Source organism: Drosophila yakuba, chromosome 2L, assembly GCF_016746365.2.
Source record: "Drosophila yakuba strain Tai18E2 chromosome 2L, Prin_Dyak_Tai18E2_2.1, whole genome shotgun sequence".
NCBI classification, from domain to species: domain Eukaryota; kingdom Metazoa; phylum Arthropoda; class Insecta; order Diptera; family Drosophilidae; genus Drosophila; species Drosophila yakuba.
In genome coordinates this window covers 16,958,022-16,968,147 of record NC_052527.2, presented here as the reverse complement: position 1 = coordinate 16,968,147, position 10,126 = coordinate 16,958,022, and the positions used below count along the sequence as shown (strand labels likewise).

The window sequence follows — 10,126 nt, the reverse complement described above, 5'->3', positions numbered from 1 at the left end:
TGTATGTATACAAAGCTAGCATTTGTACATATATGCTCTGATTCCCGGCCAAATCTCACGAGGATTTCCTATTTTCCAGCACTTTTTTCGAGCGTTGCCTGGTTTTTATTAGAATTTTTTTCTAATTTGCCAAGGCAAAGCTCAGCTCGCACAGCTCTCGGCGCTCATAACTCACAACACCTGGCGGCCAGGTGAAACGCCAAAAGTGCCGCAAATGAAAAATGCAGGCGGAATTAAATTATAGTCAGTAACGAAACAGCGAAAAAGTGCAAAAAACACTGTTAAAATAACGGCAGAAAAAGAGTAAACTAAAAAGTTCAAACCGGCGGCGCATAGTTGGGTGGCAGCGATTTTATTTTCCACCCACTCCTCCCCTCCGATTCTCTTGAACGAAATTAAATCTGAGCGGAAGCAAAGCGCACAAGCGCCCCTCGCACCACACACACACATGTGCACCTTATATGCATCCCTATATACATACTCTCTAGAGATGTGCCCGTGAGCCAATTAAAAATCTACTCAAGCACAGAAGCGTTACCTTTGAAAGTAAGTTCTTTGTTTCCTCACGAAATTGTAGTGGCATTAAATGATACAATTTACCGCATCCCACGAGATAAAAAAGTTTTTTTTTATACTAACATACAATTAGTTACCTTCAAACGCTTGTATTGTGTCACGCTCCCACCTCCAAATGCACTCGCCTATACTATAAGCAAATACATAATTCAGAATCCTTGTTTTGTGAGTGTTTTAGTAACACTAAAAACAGTAACATAGCTCCCATCTCTAAGTATACACTCACACAGGAACAAGTGTCGTAAAGATGCAGCACCGCGCTTAGATAGCATTAAGTGGGTGGCTGAAGGTGGAAAAGCGGCGAAAAGCAGAAAGCAGCTTTTAATTTCCGCAAAAAAAATCAAATTTAGTAGACGATAGATTATGAGATGGTATAAAAAAAAGGAACTAAACTTAAATTTAGCAGTGCATCAGTGTATTCAATACTCAAAAAGGCAAAAAAGTAATTCAATAAAACCCATTTCTTGCAAACTTTTGGTAATTCGAGCACATTTCATTGTTGCTCTCGAAGCAAAAGTTGAAAGGCTAAAAAACCACAAGTGAATTATTTTTATATGGTATTTATTCTTTCATATTTGCCATTCGTTGCTCTCTAATTAAAACATCATATGTAATTTCACCTTTTTCGTCCGTTGCCTTCTCTCCTCTGTTGCATTAAAATTAATTTCCACATATGTTTTTATACACTTTTTCCGCTTGTCAAGTCAAAAGCTTAGCCCGCATGAAGAACAACTTTTTCTAGTTGCAATTCGAGTTTGCCAAGCCACACAGTATTTGCTGTACCCCCACCTCCATCTCCTTTTTTGTTTGTAATAAAAATATTATTTTTACGGCGCTCGTTACCTTAACAATGTCCCTAGTCCGCCGTCGAGTCCTTCCAAAAGTTGAGGAGTGTATGCGCCAGAATGAAAAGCTCAAATAACCTCGCGAGCATTCAGCGCCGGCCAGCAAGTTAAAAGTTAATGAGACAACATAACTTTTGCGGTCCGCAAATGAGTAACAAAGTGTGAAAAAAAATCCCCTCTGGAGTGCCATCAAAAGACTTATACATACATATATCTATGCTGCCTTTAATTTAAACCTCTGGGGACCAAGTACCTTTGTAATCAATGCTCGAAAAAGCGAACAAACCAACGAAATAATTAAAATGCGAAACATTGACACTGGGAGATATGACAAAAAGAAAGGTTTTCCTGGCTAATCAATAAAATCTTGTTAAGCTTAAATAAGTTAACCTATTTAAAAATAAAATTATTTTATTTACAAGAGCCTTGAAATATTCAGGATATCAATTTGCTTACCTTTTAATTATTCATTTTATCCCTCTTAAGTTTCCAAATGCCCCACAGTGGACAGTGCCCTTAATCAGTGGACATGGGAAAATTAGTGGAAAAACATTTGCCTGTCCAAACGCTACTAGCGGCACTTCAACTTGTGTCTTACGTCGTGTTAACATTACGAAATTTATACCATCATCCAGCGACTGGCACAGTGACTGGCAACTGGAAACTGGCGACCAACACCTCCAGCCAGAGCTGGCCGTGCCTTATCCTTTGGCAAGCATCAGCCATTAATCAGGACGAGTTCCAGGACTCAACTCCCACAGAGGCCCCTTTCCCACTCGCTTATCCATCCGCATAGTTGTCCGTCAAGTGGTGCACGCTTATCACTTGCACCATTGAACGCTCGCCGCGGCGTCTGGCATAAATATCACTTAAATCAGTTGACTTAGCCGGAGCCAGAATATATATGCTATGGCAAGTCAGCTGCCCAGGACATATCAACTTGTAATTGTGACAATTGCTGTCAACAAAGCGCTGCTGGAAGCTGGCGAGGATGGGGGCACAGATTCTGCAGGAAACCGGAAGCCAGACAAGGACTGCTTGCCAGGACCCTTTTTCCATCCATTTCCCACTCTGCACCCATACTCGCAGTCTCTTTTTTCTTTTACGCTGACACTTTTTTGACAAAATAAGATAAATGACTTTGTTTTTCGTTTTTTTTGGCTTGGCTTGGCTTGGCTTGGTGTGGTTTGATTTGGCGGAAAGGGCAGTTGGATCGGTTTGCTTGGGAGCCCAAAAGATAATGACTGGTTAAAATTGCTTATATCAGAACTTTTAACAAATATTTTTGAAAATTTACACGCATATAGATATAGAATGATTCAAGTTACATTTATTCCAAACATTGACTAAACTAGGACAACTGCTACATATTTTTATATTGTTCAAAAGTAATTACATATTTTTAAGTATAAATACTGCCAAAATATATTTGTAAAAATTAATGAGAAACGTACAGACTGATGGCAGGAATGCTGGTCAGGATGCTACTCAGGAAGCAGGACTGGAATACTCTTCAAACCAAGGTTTATAGCTGATAGATGTGGACAATATTTAGGTGCACTGAGGCGAATAAAACTGATGTTATAAGGTATTTGGAAGAACCCTGCTGCAAAGCCATTCGCAGAATTGCGCTCCCATCATTTTTGGGGGAACGCGTCAACAATAAATTCGCGATTTCACTCAGTTTGTTGGCTCCATCCGCTCTTCCCGGTTTTGGCTGGCTTCTTTTCGCCGTGCAGGCAGTTGGGGAACTGCTACCATCTATGCTCAATGGCTAGTATTTTTTTATTCCTTTTTTGCTGTGTGGACCATTGACTAAGCCAAACAAAGTCTGATGCTCGAATTTATTATGCTCACTCCAATCGCCGGCTGGAATCGGTCGTTTTCCTTTTTGGTTTTGTCTTTGCGTTTTTTCTGTGCTCTCGCCTTTTTTAATTCAATTTATTTTTGGATTTATACGTATTTATGCACATGGGATTCATTTCCGCTTACGGTTTTCTAACTTTTCGCGAGCTAGGGAAAAAATTCAACTTTTTACGCGCCGCGCGTTTTAATGAAAATTGATGCAGCAAAAGTGCGCAAAGGTTATTGGCGTGCCTAAATTAATGTCGTGCATATCAGGATGCCAGCATATCTGGTGGCCATGGAGCGGAGCCTGGGTGACCCTGAAGCAAAATCCGGGATCCGCATTGTGTTCAATAAAATTTTGACATTTCTTAATTGAATTCCGCTGCACAAAGTTTTGAGCGATGGCGAACTCGAACAAAAGCCAACAAACCAAAAATCAAATTACAACAAAAGTCAGGCCAGCAATGAAATTTTCACCACAGCCCACCGACACGCACACGACCTCACCTGTACATATCCATCTATATGTATCCGTACCAACCTGATCAGCACATGGGCAAAACTGTATAACTTCATTAAATAATTGCGCGACCCGAAATGCAGCGCCAAAAGCCGCAAGGACCCAAGAGCAGCGTTGTCCTGGCAAACTTTCCGAAGCCATCGCTAACTGGCAAAAGACGAACGGAACGGCGGTAAGAAGGCAACTTGCCACCTGAACCATGGAAGCTGCGGCTCCGGCAGAACCAAGCCCTCCATAACCCAAGCCCTTCTTGCCTCCATTTTGCTCCACTTTGCTGCATTTTGCTCCATTCTGCTCCGGTCTGTTCCCGGGTTTGCACTGGCATGTGTTGCAAATGCTCAAATATTGAATTTTGCGATATTCCATCGAACATTTTTCGGGTTATGTTCGTGTTGTGTGGCCTTCAGGAGGTAAATGAGGTGGGGTTGGCCATACTTGTAGTCAATTAGGCAAAATAACCAACGATATTTGAGTAGCTTTTCTGAAAATAGTTTGGCACTAATGCAAGAAAGGAGGAACGAAAGAGGAATTCTCATTTTATTTGGGGCTCTACTTAAATATTTAGCTTAGGGCAAATAAAAGAAGTAGAAAGACTTTACTAAGTCACTAATCTTAATTTACATATATATTTACATACGTATGGCTTAGGGCAAATAATATAAGTATAAAGTATTTTTTAAGTCACTAATCTTAATTTACATATATATTTATATACGTATAGCTTAGGACAAATATAGGAAGTGAGAAGTATTTACTAAGTCACTAATCTTAATTTACATATATATGTAAGTATATAGGTATATTCGTATACGAAAACTTTTTTTCCATAAAGAAAAACTGATAAGTTAGCAACGCGATCCAACTAAAATCATGCAATTGTGTACGTTCTGTTCAACAAATAATTATTTGATCACTGCAACGCCGCTAATCTCACGCTCTGATAGATCAATTAAAAATCCAACTTCATTAAGTGCATATTGAACCAATAATTCGTGGCCACGTAACCGATATGCATACGCAAAGTGGCAATTTTATCATCAATGCCATTATTTACAAGTTATCAACAGATGCAGCTGGCTCTCCCCGTGCAGCTCATTTGCAGTAATTTTCAATAAATGCACCGCTATCAACCGTCTGCCATCGGCCAAAGGATGTGGAAGGATATATGGGGAGCTGAGGAACACCGCAGGTCGTAATTCGCGGCAATAATTTTAATTTTAATTGGCTTATTTTATATTTCAATTAAGTGCCCGTTGCCAGTTGCCAGCCAATAAACCAAAACGGCAAACCAAACAAGTTGACAAGGTGTGAAAATATGGAAAATATTTGAAGTGAAAATTGTGCACGAGCGTGGCTTGTGCGGTGCTCATTAGTTGACCGGAAATCGCACACATACACATGACCGGGTCTGTTTCGTACGAGTATGTGTTTTTACGCGGTTTCACTCGGCGTATGCGTAATACGACTACATACAATTTTCTGGGTAGCTGGGGCATTGCAGGTGGTCAATAAATATTCGATTAAATAGTATAGAAAAATCAGGCTGCAATTTAAAGTAAATAAACATCTAGTTGAACTAAATTCAAGCGCTTACATTGTTTATTTACGCCAAGTAAACATGAGAACTGGGCACTGCATTCACTAATACTTTATTCATTTATAAAAGCGCCTCATTTTTGGGTTGAGCTACCCCAAACCATCCCGAGCATTGTACCTGATTGTCCTTCGATGTCCTTTGTAAACATGTTGACTAAACAAACCGCGACAACTGAGGCAATCTCCCCTTCCCACAGCGGCACTCGCACCCTTTCAACGGCCATAAATGTCACGACATCGCGCACAAAAGCTTAATTTATAATTAAATTAATTGTTGTAATTACTTCATTAGCGCCCACCTTGGCGGCTTCATTAGGGGCCATTCCGCGGCTATTATGGGGCGCAAGTTGGAGATGGGACAGCTCCATTGTTATGTCCATGTAAATGGCATCCAAAATGCGACACCACGAATTACACAATTAGGCGACATTAACGTTTAATGCGTTATGTTTACCGTTTCATTTATCTGTTTGCCTCCTTCTTCCGATCCCGAAAATTCCCCTAACCATTAGTTGAGTAATATCTGCTTACAACGCAGCACGCAGGTCATAAGCTGCCTAATCGATTCTTGGCTAATAGAAAAATGCTTTGGGGACATTGCGGCAGTTGTACATTGCTCTATTTCTGGGTTAATGAATGTCGTAAAGTCTTTGAGTGATGGAAGAATTGGTTCTGGTAATTTTGTGTAATTATGGTATCTTTTTTTAACTTCTCTTGTGAAATGTGTTCCGTTTAGGAAATGGCTTGGAAGTTGTGTTACAATTATCTTTTGTAAACAATACAATAGAAGCTCCCAATGTTCTTCTTAGAGCCTTAATAGAGGACTGTTCAAAAATACAAACTTTAATGTTAAATGGAAACAAGCCGCTAGGCTGGTGAGTATATCCGTTAAGAAACTATCCCTTAAGTAACTATAATACCGAAAGGAAATACATTATGATTAAAAACAACGACACTATCGTTTCTTTTTTATTATTATACCCGTTACTCGTAGAGTAAAAGGGTATACTAGATTCGTTGAAAAGTATGTAACAGGCAGAAGGAAGGGTTTCCGACCATATAAAGTATATATATTCTTGATCAGGACCAATAGCCGAGTCGATATGACCATGTCCGTCTGTCCGTCTGTCAGTCTGTCAGTCTGTCTGTCCGTCCGTATGAACGCTGTGATCTCAGAAACTACAAAAGCTAGAAAGTTGAGATTAAGCATACAGACTCCAGAGACATAGACGCAGCGCAAGTTTGTCGATTCATGTTGCCACGCCCACTCTAACGCCCACAAACCGCCCAAAACTGCCACGCCCACACTTTTGAAAAATGTTTTGATATTTTTTCATTTTTGTATTGGTCTTGTAAATTTCTATCGATTTGCCAAAAAAACTTTTTGCCACGCCCACTCTAACGCCCACAAACCGCCCAAAGCTGCTACGCCCACACTTTTGAAAAATGTTTTGAAATTTTTTCATTTTTGTATTGGTCTTATAAATTTCTATCGATTTGCCAAAAAACTTTTTGCCACGCCCACTCTAACGCCCACAAACCGCCAAAAACTGTGTTTAAGACTCTCCTTTTCCCTTCCACTAACTGAGTAACGGGTATCAGATAGTCGGGGAACTCGACTATAGCGTTCTCTCTTGTTTTTAATTATTGCTTCGGCTGTTCCTATGGCAGCTATATGAAATAGTCGTCGGACTTAAATCATATTAAAATCTAAATTGTAATGTTGTCAAAGATACCGAGTAAAACACTTGTTTGTATTTATTATTCGATTTTTCCTATTGCAGTTTTTTAATATATAGTGCAATCGAAAGATGACTTTATTGAAAGTTTCATGCGGATAGCTTCACCTAACGAGTTGATTAACTAGTTTGCGTAAGAACGGAAGGACGAACCGATGGACATGGCTATAACTACTCAACTGGTGGTTCTAATCAAGAATATATATTCCTTAGATGGGCGCAATTGTCTCTTCACTGCGTTGCTAACGTCTGAACAAAATCAATATACCTTCAACAAAGGTATAATAGTAGTTTCATTCTCGTGTCAATGGAATGTAATTTGTTTGTTAAATACAAAAATGTAGGTTTTAAAATACGATACATGTTCTAAGAAGTTATTCCATCATCTGGTCTTAGCTTAATAAGTGCAAAAAAATTTCTTAAATGAGTGCAAAAGTTATTTTTAAAGGATGAAAGGCATTTAAGCTCGAAGATATAGATTTATTTCTTAATTTTGTCTGTGTGAAATTACAAAAATTTATTTTCCTATTTCTAACACGCTGAAAAAATTGTTCGTATGCGATGAAGAAGCATTAAAAGCCACTAAACAGAAAATACCTATGATACACTAACTTATATACATTTCTTAGTTTTTAAAAGATTAACCCGCGTGTTGAGCGATGACCAAGAGTAATAGTAATGTAATATAATGATTTGTTTATATTCCATAAATATTAGGTCAGCGCCATTTATAAAATTCGGCAAATACCAGTTATAAGCCTCGCCTGTTTAAACATTTAGAAAATATTTTTCTCTAAAAAATGTTTCAAAATCAATTTCAATGGGTACTTGTATACTATATAAATTCCGGCCCTTTGGGCATATGTAAAAATCGTGTTTCAAAATCAACTGTTTTCATATTTTAAAATTAGCAAACTTAAGTCTTACAGTTATGTTTATTTTATATTAGTTTTAGCATTTAAAAAGAGCATTGAATAACTTGATAAATAAAATGTGCTATTGATGTTTCAAAATCAACTGTTTTTATATTTTAAAATTAGCAAACTTTAATATTACAACAATGTTTATTTCTATATTTGTTTCAGTATTTAAGAAAAGTATTGAATTAAAGTGTCTCCTAAGTGAATTTACTTGATAAATAAAATGTTATATCCCCAACATTTTGCGAAATCCAATAAAATTTAGTTGAGGCATTCCTGTCGTTCTCGTTTCCCCCTCGCATTCATTCATCAAACATTTACAAACATGGACCATTCAATTAAAATTTGTTGACCATATTAACTAAAACGTCAATCGACAGAAACCCGTTTGCCAGCCAACCAAAGCGAGTATGTGCTGCCCGCTGCCCGCTGCTCCCCACCGCCCCCGGCATTTTCCACAGCCCCCCGCCTCGTGAAAACTCAACGAAGCAAAGAGAGCGCGGTGCCAAAGAGAGCGCTCGACACGTGGCATTTGAGGGAAAAATAAAAACTGTGCCGCGAGAGGGAGAGCAAAGTGTGGCGAACAGAGAGAGAGAGTGGAAAATGGAAGAGTTCGGTGAGCATTTTTCTTTTCCCCAACTGTTTTCTTTCTGTTGCTTTTGCCACCCAATTCGTAAACAAATTCTGCCATTGGCCGAGCCAGTTGCTGGGGGAAAACGCTCTTTCCCTCTATGTATCTGCATCACAGTGTCTGTGTGTAGTTTTTGCCTCACGTTTTCCTCTTATTAACGCGTTTTTGTGATTGGGTTTGGGTGCTGCGGTGGTGTGTGTCATGTGTATGGCGGTATGGTGGTATGGCGGTATGTGCGAGTGTGTGTAGGTGCGGAAAACGGAAAATTGCCTATGCGCCAGCCCCAAACTATGCGAAATGAGTGTAATGAGCGAATGCCAGAATGAGAGGCAGCGAGCGCAGTTCAGTTCGCCAGCTTGCGTCCCATTCGCACATTACACATACGCCGCGTTATCTATGTATGAAATATCATGCAATTTTTCCCTCTGCCTTAGTTTATCCCCCCCTCCCCCATCACGCGACGCCTGATTTTTTCCTTGGCTCTAACTGCGTTGCCGTTGGCCGAATCCGAGGCTGAGGCTGGAAAACTCAGCAAAAAATCGAGGCTCTGTTAATGTTTTTTGCGTGTTTATGTTAATCGGCGACGCTGGCAGCGACAGAGCGTTGCTTAGACGCATGCCAAACAAGCCCACCCACTGAAGCAAAAAACACGCCCAAAACCCCTCTATGTACAGCCCATATGTACTTGCTGGCAGTGCGTTTTGTTTTTTTATGCAGTTACTGGGCACACCAGTTTTGTGTTTTTGTTTGCCTGCGGATTGCTTGCTCTTTTCCTATGGCCATTTTTTATCTGACGTGGAAATGGAAAACTGTACTGGCCAGAGGGAGATAGTTGGTGGTTGGTGGCAAGAAAGCCCGGCCCGTTTTTTAATTGCAATTTTTCATTAATTAAAATTTGCTTAGTTTGCATTTGAAAAGAGTTGGGCCCTGAAAAAAAGCGGAAATTTGTATGGATTTATTGTGATTGAAGGTGCAGCAAATTGAATATGTTTTCCGTTCCGTCTATATGCGTTTTAACTGAATTTTAGAGAGTGTAACTGGGAGCTAACGTGAATGGAAAATGCCTGATGGATGCGCCGATTCAGCCGGATTACGGTCTCGGAAACTGCAATTACTATTTATCGATTGCATACCTCTTATTCGGAGGTCATCGGCAACGATTTCGATTAGAATCTAGTAGATTGGCACTTGAGATCCTAATACCTAGAAACCAAATTTGCAATTTCTTTGTAAATATACAAATACATGTATTTAGAAAAGACCTAAGAACTAATTGGAATGAAACAAAGTGGATTGTTTGATAACAAGAATAAAATTTGTATATACCTTTTTGGAAAAAGCTTTTATATAAAATAAAAGAAATTTTGGAAACAGTTTTTCTACTACCTATAAAATAGAAACACCTTATTTGGTTTCAGCATAATAATCAACAAATTCGTTAGTCTGTATGT

General features: G+C 39.2%; 1 long non-coding RNA gene across 1 annotated transcript; it reads left to right on the top strand.

Moving 5' to 3' along the window:
* The first annotated feature begins 9,445 nt into the window (after window positions 1-9,445).
* LOC120320667 lies at window positions 9,446-10,069 on the top strand. Its single transcript, XR_005560186.1, has 2 exons — window positions 9,446-9,645; window positions 9,704-10,069. It is a non-coding gene; the product is annotated as an uncharacterized LOC120320667 (long non-coding RNA).
* The last annotated feature ends 57 nt before the right edge of the window (window positions 10,070-10,126 follow it).